This window comes from Oncorhynchus kisutch, linkage group LG1 (assembly GCF_002021735.2).
Source record: "Oncorhynchus kisutch isolate 150728-3 linkage group LG1, Okis_V2, whole genome shotgun sequence".
Lineage (NCBI taxonomy): Eukaryota > Metazoa > Chordata > Actinopteri > Salmoniformes > Salmonidae > Oncorhynchus > Oncorhynchus kisutch.
Window position 1 is genome coordinate 11,127,210 of NC_034174.2, and position 15,000 is coordinate 11,142,209.

At 45.8% G+C, this 15,000-nt stretch overlaps 1 pseudogene; it reads right to left on the bottom strand.

Moving 5' to 3' along the window:
• Positions 1-1,091: 1,091 nt before the first annotated feature.
• LOC109879052 (copine-5-like) overlaps positions 1,092-15,000 on the bottom strand; it is a 248,728-nt pseudogene continuing 234,819 nt past the window's right edge.

Genomic DNA, 15,000 nt, shown 5'->3' on the forward strand with positions numbered 1-15,000 from the left:
AGATACCAGTTAATGAGACAAACTTGCCTGTGTTTGATATTCATGCTAATTTCAACAGAGACTCGAGAAGAAAACCATCTAAGAAAGCTTTCATTATTATCAGAATTAATGGAAGGAGAAGAAGAACAACAGAGGAAAAGGAGGCAGGGAGGAGACAGGAAGAGAGGGGAGGAGACAGGAAGAGAGGGGAGGAGACAGGAAGAGAGGGGAGGAGACAGGAAGAGAGCAGAGGAGACAGGAAGAGAGGGGAGGAGACAGGAAGAGAGGGGAGGAGACAAGAAGAGAGGGGAGGAGACAGGAAGAGAGGGGAGGAGACAGGAAGAGAGGGGAGGAGACAGGAAGAGTGGGGGAAAGGGGGAGGAAACAAGAAGAGAGGGGAGGAGACAGGAAGAGTGGGGGAAAGGGGGGAGGAGATAAGAAGAGAGGGGAGGAGACAGGAAGAGAGGGGGAGGAGACAGGAAGAGAGGGGAGGAGACAGGAAAGAGAGGGGAGGAGACATGAAGAGAGGGACAGGAAGAGAGGGGAGGAGACAAGAAGAGAGGGGTAGGAGACAGGAAAAGTAGGGAGGAGACAGGAAGAGAGGGGGAGGAGACAGGAAGAGTGGGGGAAAGGGGGAGGAGACAGAAGAGAGGGTAGGAGACAGGGAAGCGTGGGGGAAAAGGGGGAGGAGACAAGAAGAGTGGGTAGGAGACAGGAAAGTAGGGGAGGAGACAAGCAGAGAGGGGAGGAGACAGGAAGAGTGGGGGAAAGGGGGAGGGGAGAAGAGAGGGGAGGAGACAGGAAGAGAGGGGGAGGAGACAAGCAGAGCGGGGAGGAGACAGGAAGAGAGCAGAGGAGACAGGAAGAGAGGGGAGGAGACAGGAAGAGAGGGGGGAGGAGACAGAAAGAGAGGGGAGGAGACAGGAAGAGAGGGGAGGAGACAGGAAGAGAGGTGGGAGGAGACACAGGAAGAGTGGGGGAAAGTGGGGAGGAAAACTACAGAACAAGAAGGGGCAGGTGGAGCGAGGCAAGAGTGGGAGAAGGGGGAGGAGACAAGAAGAGAGGGGGAGGAGACAGGAAGAGAGGGGAGGAGACAGGAAGAGAGGTGGAAAGGCTCACCGTTCCTGAATTCACATATTTCTTTTCTTCAGTTTCTTTTGATATTCACCACCTAAAATAAGAAAACTAAATGACTGATTGGAGAGAAAGAATGAGCCATGATAGGGGGGTTAATGATAGATTTAGAGGACTCTGTTTGTCTGTGGTGGTTATGGAAGGGAATACGCCTCACAGCAGGGGGCTGTTAGGGAGGGAAAAAAATGAGCAATTATGGAAGGAAGGAGGCCAACGATGAGAAGTGTAGTACCAAATACCGCCTGTAGGGAGAAAGGGCTGTTTCTCTGACAAGAGAGAGAGAGTGATGATTGACAAGTTTCCATTGGTGTTCAATTGGTGTTGTGTCAAATATAGGCTCCAGTTGACTGTGAAATGTACAGGCACACTTATTTCTCTAGAAGCCCTTTTGTCTAATTCTCTCACTCTTTTCTCTCTCTCCCTCCCTCCCCGTCCCCTCTGACTGTTTTACAACACATTTCCTCTCCATTTCTTCTCTCTCCGTCTGTCTGTCTGTCTGTCTTGTCTGTCTGTCCCTCCCTCCCTCCCTCCCTCCCTCCCTCCCTCCCTCCCCTCCTCCCTCCCCCCTCCCTCCCTCCCTCCCTCCCTCCCTCCCTCCCTCCCTCGCTCTGTCCGTCCGTCGGTCCGTCGGTCCGTCCCTCCCTCCCTCCCTCCCTCCCTCCCTCCCTCACCCCGTCGCTCTGTCCGTCCGTCGGTCCCGTCGGTCCGTCGGTCCATCCCTCCCTCCCTCCCTCCCTCCTCCCTCCCTCCCTCCCTCCCTCCCTCCCTCCCTCCCTCCCTCCCTCCCTCCCTCCCTCCCTCCCTCCCTCCCTCCCTCACCCCTCGCTCTGTCTGTCCGTCTGTCCGTCGGTCCGTCTGTCTGTCCCCCTCCCTCCCTCCCTCCCTCCTCCCTCCCTCCGCTCCCTCCCTCCTCCCTCCCTCCCTTCCCTCCCTCCCTCCCTCCTCCTCCTCCATCCCTCCCTCACCCCTCGCTCTGTCTGTCCGTCTGTCCGTCTGTCTGTCTGTCTGTCTGTCTGTCTGTCTGTCTGTCCGTCCCTCCCTCCCTCCCTCCCTCCTTCCCCTCCCTCCCTCCCCTCCTCCCTCCCTCCCTCCCTCACCCCTCGCTCTGTCTGTCCGTCTGTCCGTCTGTCCGTCTGTCTGTCTGTCTGTCTGTCTGTCTGTCTGTCCGGCTCTGTCCGTCTGTCCGTCTGTCGTCTGTCCGTCTGTCCGCTGTCTGTCCGTCCGTCCCGTCCGTCCGTCCGTCCGTTCGTTCCGTCTGTCCGTACTGTCAGTCTGTCCGTTCTGTCCGTCCGTCCGTCCGCCCGTCTGTCCGTCCGTCCGTCCGTCCGTTGCTGTCCGTCTGTCCGTCTGTCCGTCTGTCCGTCCGTCCGTCCGTCCGTCCGTCCGTCCGTCTGTCCGTCCGTCCGTCCGTGCCGTCGTGCCGTCTGTCCGTCTGTTCCGTCTGTCCGTCTGTCCGTCCGTCCGTCTGTCCGTCTGTCGTCTGTCCGTCTGTCCGTCTGCCTCCGTCTGTCCGTTCTGTCCGTCCGTCCGTCCGTCCGTCCGTCTGTCCGTTCTGTCCGTCTGTCCGTCTGTCCGTCTGTCCGTCTGTCCGTCTGTCCGTCTGTCTGTCCGTCTGTCCGTCTGTCCGTCTGTCCGTCTGTCCGTCTGTCTGTCTGTCTGTCTGTCCGTCTGTCCGTCTGTCTGTCTGTCCGTCTGTCTGTCTGTCTGTCTGTCTGTCTGTCCGTCTGTCCGTCTGTCCGTCTGTCTGTCTGTCTGTCTGTCCTGTCTCTCCCTCTGTTACACTTACAAAAGTCCAAAATAATAAACCTTTCCAGATGTCATATTATGTCTATATACAGTAATGATGTGCAAATAGTTAAATACGAAAGGGAAAATAAATCAACGTAAATTGGTTGGATTTGCAGAACCTCAGGCCAAATTGAGTTGAAAGCTTGTTTGAAATCAAGAAAGAAAGAGAAGACTTTGCCTTTGTTTTGGTTTGTTTGTCAATTAAGGTTTGCAGGGTGAATACATGATCTGTGGAAATTTGGTAAAAAGCCAATTTGACATTTGTTCAGTACATTGTTTCTGTTAAGGAAATGTACAAGTCTGCTGTTAATGATAATGCAGAGGATTTTCCCAAGGTTACTGTTGGCGCATATCTCACGGTAGTTATTGGGGTCAAATTTGTCTCCACTTTTGTGGATTGGGGTAGTCAGTCCTTGGTTCCAACTATTGGGGAAGATGCAAGAGCTGAGGATGATGTTAAAGAGTTTAAGTATAGCCAAATGGAAATGTGGTCTGTATATTTTAAAATGTCATTTAGGATACCATCAACACCACAGGCCTTTTTGGATTGGAGGGTTTGTATTTTGTCCTGTAGTTCAGTCAATGTAATTCAAATCAAATCAAATCCAATTTTATTTGTCACATACACATGGTTAGCAGATGTTAATGCGAGTGTAGCGAAATGCTTGTGCTTCTAGTTCCGACAATGCAGTAATAACCAATTGGATAATCCAGTGGGTTCTGGTCTTTAATAGTTGATTCTAAGATTTGTATTTGATCATGTATATATTTTTGCTGTTTGTTCTTTGTTATAGGGCCAAAAGATTGGAGAAGTGGTTTATCCACACATCTCTGTTTTGGATAGATAACCCTTCGTGTTGTTGTTTGTTATAGGGCCAAAAAGATTGGAGAAGTGGTTTATCCACACATCTCTGTTTTGGATAGATAACCCTTCGTGTTGTTGTTTGTTATAGGGCCAAAAAGATTGGAGAAGTGGTTTATCCAGACATCTCTGTTTTGGAAAGATAACCCTTCGTGTTGTTGTTTGTTATAGGGCCAAAAAGATTGGAGAAGTGGTTTATCCAAACATCTCTGTTTTGGATAGATAACCCTTCGTGTTGTTCTTTGTTATAGGGCCAAAAAGATTGGAGAATTGGTTTATCCAAACATCTCTGTTTTGGATAGATAACCCTTCGTGTTGTTGTTTGTTTAGAGTTTTCCAATTTTCCCAGAAGTGGTTAGATTCTATGGATTCTTCGATTACATCGAGCTGATTTCTGACGTGCTGTTCCTTCTTTTTCTGTGGTGTATTTCTGTGTTGTTTTAGTGATTCGCCATAGTGAAGGGTCTCTATTTCTGTATTGTTTTAGTGATTCGCCATAGTGAAGGGTCTCTATTTCTGTATTGTTTTAGTGATTCGCCATAGTGAAGGGTCTCTATTTCTGTATTGTTTTAGTGATTCGCCATAGTGAAGGGTCTCTATTTCTGTATTGTTTTAGTGATTCGCCATAGTGAAGGGTCTCTATTTCTGTATTGTTTTAGTGATTCGCCATAGTGAAGGGTCTCTATTTCTGTATTGTTTTAGTGATTCGCCATAGTGAAGGGTCTCTATTTCTGTATTGTTTTAGTGATTCGCCATAGTGAAGGGTCTCTATTTCTGTATTGTTTTAGTGATTCGCCATAGTGAAGCCGTAGACTCAGGTTTTCTGGGTTGGATATTTTTTTTGGGGTTGGACAGGTTTCTCAATTTCTTTCTTAGGTTTTTGCATCAAACCATACATCATTGTTGTTCATTTTCTTAGGTTGTCTGCTTGAATTGTTTTGATTTGAAAGGGAATCTGAGAGGTCAAATATGCTGTTTAGGTTTTATAATGCCAGGTTCACTATTACAGTGAAACATTTTGTCCAGGAAATTGTCTAGAAGGGATTGAATTTGTTGTCTCCTAAATGTTTTTGGTAGATTTCCACACCATTTTACTTTCATCTATAGCATTTCTTAATATTATTCAGTTCCTTTGGCTTTGATGCCTCATAATTGAGCACAGCTCTGTTCACAAAGAGTGTGATTTGCTGTGATCTGATTGGGGTGTCAGTGGGCTGACTGTGAACGCTCGAAGAGACTCTGGGTTGAAGTCAGTGACAAAGTAGTCTACGGTACTACTGCCAAGAGATGAGCTATAGGTGTACCTACCATAGGAGTCCCCTCAGCCTACCACTGACTATGTACATACCCAGCGTCTGACAAAGCTGCAGGTGTTGTGGCCTGTTTTTGTTGGTTATGTTGTCATAGTTGTGCCTAGGGGGGCATATGTAGGAGGGAATGCTGTCACCTCCAGGCAGGTGTTTGTCCCCCTGTGTGCTGAGGGTGTCAGGTTCTTGTCCAGTTCTGGCATTTAGGTCGCCACAGACTAGTACATGTCCCTGGGCCTGGAAATGGTTGATTTCCCCCTCCAGGATGGAGAAGCTGTCTTCATTCAAATATGAGGATTCTAGTGGGGGGATATAGGTAGCACACAGGAGGACATTTGTCTCTGGGGTGCATCCATCTCAGAATGGAACGTTGGTGGTTGAAGACATCCCTCGAGTGGTGTGGGGGCTGTGCTTTGGCAAAGTGGGTGGGGGCTATATCCTTCCTGTTTGGCCCTGTCCGGGGGTGTCCTCAGATGGGGCCACAATGTCTCCTGACCCCTCCTGTCTCAGCCTCCAGTATTTATGCTGCAGTAGTTTATGTGTCGGGGGGCTAGGGTCTGTCTGTTATATCTGGAGAATTTCTCCTGTCTTATCCGGTGTCCTGTGTGAATTTAAGTATGCTCTCTCTAATTCTCTTTCTCTTTCTCTCTCTGAGGATCTGAGCCCCAGGACCATGCCTTAGGACTACCTGGCCTGATGACTCCTTGCTGTCCCCAGTCCACCTGCTCATGCTGTGGCTCCAGTTTCAACTGGAACCCTGACCTGTTCACCGGACGTGCAACCTTGTCCCAGACCTGCTGTCTTCAACTTTCTAGAGACAGCAGGAGTGGTAGAGATACTCTGAATGATCGGCTATGAAAAGCCAACTGACATTTACTCCTGAGGTGCTGACCTGTTGAACCCTCTACAACTACTGTGATTATTATTATTTGACCCTGCTTGGCCATGTTCTGTTATAATCTCCACCCGGCACAGCCAGAAGAGGACTGGCCACCCCTCATAGCCTGGTTCCTCTCTATGTTTCTTCCTAGGTTCCTGCCTTTCTAGGGAGTTTTTCCTAGCCACTGTGCTTCTACACCTGCATTGCTTGCTGTTTGGGGTTTTGGGCTGGGTTTCTGTACAGCACTTTGAGATATCAGCTGATGTACGAAGGGCTGTATAAATACATTTGATTTGATTTGACATTTGGGGGAGGATAATGCTGTCCCCTCCAGGTCGGTGTTTGTCCCCCTGTGTGCTGAGGGTGTCAAGATCTTGTCCAGTTCTGGCATTTAGGTCGCCACAGACATGTCCCTGGGCCTGGAAATTGTTGATGTCCCCCTCTAGGATGGAGAAGCTGTCATCGTTAAAGTATGGGGATTCTATTGGGGAGATATAGGTAGCACACAAGGACATTTGTCTCTGTTGAAATCATTTCCTTATTCATTTCAAGCCAGATGTAAAATGTTCCTGTTTTGACTAATTTAATAGAGTTGGTTAGGTCTGCTCTATACCAAATTAGCATACCCCCTGAGTCTCTTCCCTGTTTCACACCTGGTAGTTTGGTGGATGGGACTACCAGCTCTCTGTAACCTAGAGGGCAACCAGTGGGTCCATCTCCTCTATACCAGGTTTCTTGTAGGATGACAATGTCTGTATTTCCAATTTCTTTGGTGAAGTTCGGTTTCCTGCTCTTTAAGCCAAAGGCAGATGACCTCTGAACTTGTTCATTCCAGGATCAGACAGTAAAAGCTTTGTTAGCTGAGCTTGATTGAGTTTTCCCGTTGCCATAGAACCAATAGAATAGTTATACAAGTGAAAACCCCGCCCATCTGTCAGACTAAAGCAAATCTGAAAAAGTATTTGAGAGATTTAAAATCGTATTTGAACCCAGGTCTGACGGATGGAAGACAGGGTTGGAGATGGACAAGCACAGGACAGGTTGCATCATGTCTAACAGAGGTGTAGTGGAGGTAGCGATTATCTGTCCCTGAGACCTGAAGACTGCTCATAGCTCCCTGTTATTATCATTATTATAAGCCCAGGAGTAGGTTTCATCTGAGTCAGCGAACCACTGACCCAAGACAGCATTAGTTATTGCACAATTAGTCTAGCAAGGGACACAGTCAAAACAATATTCTCCTGAAGTTTCAGGGGCCAACATAAAGAATCCAAGTTTAAAGAGGAAACCCTCTTTCTCTCTGCACACACAGACAAAAGCTGCCTGGTCTCATTAGTATCCCCTGTATCACTGTGAGGCAGGGAAGTGACAGGCAAATAAATGGAGAGAAGGCAATCGGGTTGACACGCAGGCATCACAGAGACGCAGAGACTTGCTGATGCACAAACTAAAGAAGCTTCCTGTCACTGTTCCTGTCACTCTGCCAGGTAATGACTAATGATGAACGCCATGCACAGCGTGTGTGTGTGTGTGTGTGTGTGTGTGTGTGTGTGTGTGTGTGTGTGTGTGTGTGTGTGTGTGTGTGTGTGTGTTTGTGTGTGTGTGTGTGTGCGTGCGTGCGTGCGTGCGTGCGTGTGTGTGTGTGTGTGTGTGTGTGTGTGTGTGTGTGTGCGTGCGTGCGTGCGTGCGTGCGTGCGTGTGTGTGTGTGTGTTCCCTGTGGTTCTGTCCGGAGGAATAGTTTTCCATTAATGCCCGCGCTCTTCTCTGGATTGGATTTGTTTAACCATGGTAATCACCTGGAAGCCAACGTGCAACATTCCTAAACTTCGACCTGAGAGAGAAGGCAGCATGGATATAAAACAATTGATATTTCATCAGTGAGTGAGATGACTCTCCAACAGAGCTTATTAAAAAAAACGGTAAGAAAGGAAAAGAGAGTCACCTCATAGACGTTGAACTGGCTCTGGCCTCGAGCTAGCTCCCGGTAACTAGTGGTGAACTCCCCTATGAAGTCATGGCTGACAGATAGAGAAGGAGAGAGGATGAGAGAGAGGACAGAGAGAGGAGAGAGAGGAGAGAGGACAGAGGACAGAGGAGAGAAGAGAGAAGAGAGGAGAGAGGAGAGAGAGGACAGAGGAGAGAGGAGAGAAGAGAGAAGAGAGGAGAGAGGAGGAGAGAGGAGAGAGGAGAGAGGAGAGAGTGGTAAAGACAGAACTTTAACCACTGTAAAGCGCCATCATTTCAATAACATCAATAACATAATCATATATAATGTTGTACTAATTTGTTGGTGACCATGGTGCACAATTTGAATGTTGCACATGGCTGCGCCTCAATATTTTGGTTGCACCTTGACTAAATACACTCACCTGCCATCGCGGTCCCAGTCGTACACCTCCACCTTGATCGTCCTGGAACGACAGAAAGCACACACCAACAGACAGATGTTACTGAAGCATCCCTTGACCAAGGATGTCATAGACCAGAGACTCAAACAGGTGACTTTAGTTTACAGTAAAACCTCACTCAATGAGCTGTATTCCGCCACAAACAAACAGGAAACCGCTCATCCAGAGGCGGCGCTCCTAGTAGCCGGGGACTTCAATGCAGGAAATTTAAATCCGTTTTATCAGCATGTAAAATGTGCAACCACAGGGGAAAAAAACTCTAGACCACCTGTACTCCACACACAGAGACACGTACAAAGCTCTCCCTCGCCCTCCATTTGGCAAATCTGACCATAATTCTATCCTCCTGATTCCTGCTTACAAGCAAAATGTAAAGCAGGAAGCACCAGTGACTCGATCAATACAAAAGTGGTCAGATGAAGCAGATGCTAAGCTACAGGACTGTTTTGCAGCACAGACTGGAATATGTTCCAGGATTCCTCCGATGGCATTGAGGAGAACACCACATCTGTCAATGGCTTCATCAATAAGTGAATCGATGACGTCGTCCCAACAGTGACCGTACGTACATACCGAAACCAGAAGCCATGGATTACAGGCAACATTCGCACTGAGCTAAAGGCTCGAGCTGCCGCTTTCAAGGAGCGGGACTCTAACCCGGAAGCTTTTAAGAAATCCCGCTATGCCCTGCGACGAACCATGAAAGTGTCAATACATGACTAAGATGGAATCGTACTACACTCTGGGGCTCGTCGCATGTGGCAGGGCTTGCAAACCATTACAGACTACAAAGTGAAGCACAGCAGAGAGCTGCCCAGTGACATGAGCCTACCAGATGAGCTAAACTACTTCTGTGCTCGCTTACGTAACCTAAGGTAACCTGCCTAAATGACTACCGACCCATTATCCCAGAAACCCTAGACCCACTTGCATACTGCCCTAACAGATCCACAGATAATGAAATCTCTATGGCACTCCACACTTCCCTTTCCCACCTGGACAAAAGGAACACCTACGTGAGAATGTCATTCATTATCTACAGCTCAGCGTTCAACACTATACTGCCCTCAAAGCTCATCACTAAGCTAAGGACCCTGGGACTAAACATCTCCCTCTGCAACTGCATCCTGGACTTCCTGACGGGCCGCCCCCAGGTGGTAAGGGTAGGTAAAACACATCCGACACGCTGATCCTCAACACGGGGGGCCCTCAGGGGTGTGTGCTCAGTCCCCTCCTGTGCTCCCTGTTCACTCATGACTGCACGGCCAGGCATGACTCCAACACCATCATTAAGTTTGCTGATGACAACAGCGGTAGGCCTGATCACCGACATCGACAAGACAGCCTATAGGGAGGAGGTCAGTGACCTGGTCATGTGGTGCAACAACCTCTCCCTCAACGTGATCAATACAAAGGAGATGATTGTGGACTACAGCAAAAAGAGGACAGAGCACGCCCCCATTCTCATCGACGGGGCTGTAGTGGAGCAGGTTGAGAGCTTCAAGTTCCTTGGTGTCCACATCACCCAACAAACTATTATAGTCCAAGCACACCAAGACAGTCGTGAAGAGGGCATGACAAAACCTATTCCCCCGTAGGAGACTGAAAAAATTTGCCATGGGTCCTCAGATCCTCAAAAGTTCTACAGCTGCACCATCGACATCATCCTGACTGGTTGCATCACTGCCTGGTATGGCAACTGCTCGGCCTCCGACCGCAAGACACTACAGAGGGTAGTGCATACGACCCAGTACATTGCTGGCGCAAAGCTTCCTGCCGTCCAAAACCTCTATACCAGGCGGTGTCAGAGGAAGGCCCTAAAAATTGTCAAAGACTCCAGCCATCGAGTCATAGACTGTTCTCTCTGCTACTGCACGGCAAGCGGTACCGGAGCACCAAGTGTAGGTCCAAGAGGCTTCTAAACAGCTTCTACCCCCAAGCCATAAGACTCCTGAACATCTAATCAAATGGCAACTCAGACTATTTACATTCCCCCCCGTTTACACTGCTGCTACTCTCTGTTGTATCTGTACATAGTCACTTTACTAACTCTACCCACATGTACATAGTACCTCAATTACCTCGACTAACTGGTGCCCCCGCACATTGACTCTGTACCGGTACCTGTATATTTATCCAGTTAATACCCATAGCAGCTATTTATCCAGTTAATACCTATAGCAGCTATTTCTCCAGTTAATATCTATAGCAGCTATTTCTCCAGTTAATATCTATAGCAGCTATTTATCCAGTTAATACCTATAGCAGCTATTTCTCCAGTTAATATCTATAGCAGCTATTTCTCCAGTTAATACCTATAGCAGCTATTTCTCCAGTTAATACCTATAGCAGCTATTTCTCCAGTTAATATCTATAGCAGCTATTTCTCCAGTTAATACCTATAGCAGCTATTTCTCCAGTTAATACCTATAGCAGCTATTTCTCCAGTTAATATCTATAGCAGCTATTTCTCCAGTTAATACCTATAGCAGCTATTTCTCCAGTTAATATCTATAGCAGCTATTTCTCCTGTTAATACCTATAGCAGCTATTTCTCAAGTTAATATCTATAGCAGCTATTTCTCCAGTTAATACCTATAGCAGCTATTTATCCAGTTAATACCTATAGCAGCTATTTATCCAGTTAATACCTATAGCAGCTATTTCTCAAGTTAATATCTATAGCAGCTATTTCTCAAGTTAATATCTATAGCAGCTATTTCTCCAGTTAATATCTATAGCAGCTATTTCTCCAGTTAATATCTATAGCAGCTATTTCTCAAGTTAATACCTATAGCAGCTATTTCTCAAGTTAATACCTATAGCAGCTATTTCTCCAGTTAATATCTATAGCAGCTATTTCTCAAGTTAATATCTATAGCAGCTATTTCTCCAGTTAATATCTATAGCAGCTATTTCTCAAGTTAATATCTATAGCAGCTATTTCTCCAGTTAATATCTATAGCAGCTATTTCTCAAGTTAATATCTATAGCAGCTATTTCTCCAGTTAATATCTATAGCAGCTATTTCTCCAGTTAATATCTATAGCAGCTATTTCTCAAGTTAATATCTATAGCAGCTATTTCTCAAGTTAATACCTATAGCAGCTATTTCTCCAGTTAATATCTATAGCAGCTATTTCTCAAGTTAATATCTATAGCAGCTATTTCTCAAGTTAATACCTATAGCAGCTATTTCTCAAGTTAATACCTATAGCAGCTATTTCTCAAGTTAATATCTATAGCAGCTATTTCTCCAGTTAATATCTATAGCAGCTATTTCTCAAGTTAATACCTATAGCAGCTATTTCTCCAGTTAATATCTATAGCAGCTATTTCTCCAGTTAATATCTATAGCAGCTATTTCTCCAGTTAATATCTATAGCAGCTATTTCTCAAGTTAATATCTATAGCAGCTATTTCTCAAGTTAATACCTATAGCAGCTATTTCTCCAGTTAATATCTATAGCAGCTATTTCTCCTGTTGGGGTTGATATACACTAAATACCCGGGTGAAGACAGCTCGGTGTCGAAATGTTGTTAAATAAATGATTGAATTGGAGCAGCTAGAACAGGCAGCTTGTCCTTTTCACAGGCTAGACACTAACATGGTACTTCCTGTAGGCTGAAAACTATTAACACAACGAATCACCATCTGTATTTTGTTATTCCCAACATATGGTAACCAAGAAACGTTTTGTCCCTGGTCATTATTTATTTCTAAGGACATTAATGAATTACAATGTATGAGTTGTTTTGCACGAGTGTTCAGATTAGACGACCAGGGTTGTGACCTGATAGCCTGATAGCCTTTTAAGTACCACGCATACCTGCAACGTTGTGTGATTGGGTTCAAGCTACTTGTAAGTGTGGATTGTCATCCGTCAATCAATCAGCTGAAAGGAGGAACATGTCCTGAGGCGGTGATGTGTGTTTGGTGTTTTTGTTCTCCCCCCCATCCCTAAATAAATAGGTCTCTGTAATAATAAGACTCAGTGAGCCCCAGTAGCTAACCGATGCTGTTTTATTTCAAGGCCTGGTGCTTCTAGCGTTTTACTCCTCAACACAGAATGACTACAACAGCAATCATTAGAGCACTTCATAGGAAAACCAAATTAGAATCTGATGGTGATCCTGAAGAAGAGATTACATGTCTGATAACAACACGTTTTCACACGGGATTTATCCTGTTGGCATCTGAAAGAGGATTTATCCTGTTGGCATCTGAAAGAGGATTTATCCAGTTTGCATCTGAAAGAGGATTTATCCTGTTTGCATCTGAAAGAGGATTTATCCAGTTTGCATCTGAAAGAGGATTTATCCAGTTTGCATCTGAAAGAGGATTTATCCAGTTTGCATCTGAAAGAGGATTTATCCAGTTTGCATCTGAAAGAGGATTTATCCTGTTTGCATCTGAAAGAGGATTTATCCTGTTTGCATCTGAAAGAGGATTTATCCAGTTTGCATCTGAAAGAGGATTTATCCAGTTTGCATCTGAAAGAGGATTTATCCAGTTTGCATCTGAAAGAGGATTTATCCTGTTTGCATCTGAAAGAGGATTTATCCAGTTTGTAGATGAAAGAGGATTTATCCAGTTTGCAGCTGAAAGAGGATTTATCCAGTTTGCATCTGAAAGAGGATTTATCCAGTTTGTAGATGAAAGAGGATTTATCCAGTTTGCAGCTGAAAAAGGATTTATCCAGTTTGCAGTTGAAAGAGGATTTATCCAGTTTGCATCTGAAAGAGGATTTATCCAGTTCGTAGATGAAAGAGGATTTATCCAGTTCGTAGATGAAAGATGATTTATCCAGTTTGTAGATGAAAGAGGATTTATCAAGTTCATAGATGAAAGAGGATTTATCCAGTTTGCATCTGAAAGAGGATTTATCCAGTTTGCATCTGAAAGAGGATTTATCCAGTTTGCTGAAATGAGTCAGTGGAGGTGCAATAGCCATCACATTAACATGTAATACAGCACTATCCACAAGCATGTGTAATGGATTTGAATCAATTTGAATGGATTTTCACAGTATTTCACAGTATTTTCACAATTTGAATGGATTTTCACAGTATACTGTCAGTGGCAGTTAGAAACTCTGAGATAAAGTTTCAAGCTGCAAATGGTTGGAAGAGACTTTATATCTGTGAAAACCAGACTCAGATACCTGAAGATATTCTCAGAAGAGGCAGGATCAACTTATATCTAAGAAAAGTACAAATTCCTCTGTAAAAAGTAAACTGCAGCGAATGTTAAAAATACACTGTGTCACATATTCCCCATAGCAGATGGGGGTGACATTTCACAAACACAACGCGGCAGAGAGTTTTCTGACAACTGACAAAACTTTCCAAGCATTCCTTCATCCTCCTCTCGCCTTCATCGTCTCGCCCCTCTCACCCAGCACCCGCCATGACACCAACACAGACGAGACTTAGACATCAGACACAAAAAGAGGCCCTGCTCCTCTCTCTCTTCCTCCCGCCTCTGCCTGTAGTGGTCGTATGTTCCTTTGAGCTTATCTTCAAGGTTGTAAGCCTTGTCCCCTGTGGAGTTATCACCCAAGAAGTTTGTTTGTGTGTGTGTGTGCGTGTAATGCCAGGGAGGTACATGACATACACCATGCCCTGAAGGGCCTGTCAATCGTACTCTCTTTGACCCGACCCAAAAACAGAAACTGACTTGTCGGTTTGTACCCTGGACCACATTCAGTTGGACTTCAAAATAATGTTGTCTGTCAGCGTTGATAGTCAAACCAGTCTCTCTCTTCAAGGTATATTTCCTAACATCCTTTTAGAGGGTGATTTAAATAAACATCTGTCTCCTTTACTAATAACCAAACACTTCACCAGAGAGCAAGAAGGAGTTGAAGAGCTATTAAGATAGTGAAAAACAATGACACCACTTCAGTCCTAATTTCATGGTTGTGTTTGTGATCTCTCATCTGGGACAGAAATAGTAGCAGTGACTCACTCACACAGATTAGGAACGACTACCATGCTAATGAGGAAAACGGACCGCCACTCCTCTCCTCTCCTCTCCTCTCCTCTCCTCTCCTCTCCTCTCCTCTCCTCTCCTCTCCTCTCCTCTCCTCTCCTCTCCTCTCCTCTCCTCTCCTCTCCTCTCCTCTCCTCTCCTCTCCTCTCCTCTCCTCTCCTCTCCTCTCCTCCCCCTCTCTTCAGCACACTTATTCACAAAGAGCTATTTACCCGTAAGGTGAAGTGCCTGCCATGTGCATCAGGTCACGGCGTGATGTCATGTTCCTCTGTTGGAAAACTAAAGGTACCACATGAGAACACAGAGAGTGTCTGGGCTTTGCGCCAAACACACTGACTGACTGACTGACTGACTGACTGACTGACTGCCTGACAGACTAACTGACTGACTGACTGAATGACTGACTGACTGACTAACTGACTGACTGACTGACAGACTGATATACTAACTGACTAACTGATAGACGAACTGACTGACTGATAGACGAACTGACTGACTGCCTGACTGCCTGACAGACTAACTGACTGACTAATAGACCACCTGACTGACTGACTTCCTGACTGACTGATAGACTAACTGACTAATAAACTAACTGACTGCCTGACTGAATAACTGACTGCCTGACTGACTGCCTGACTGACTGTCT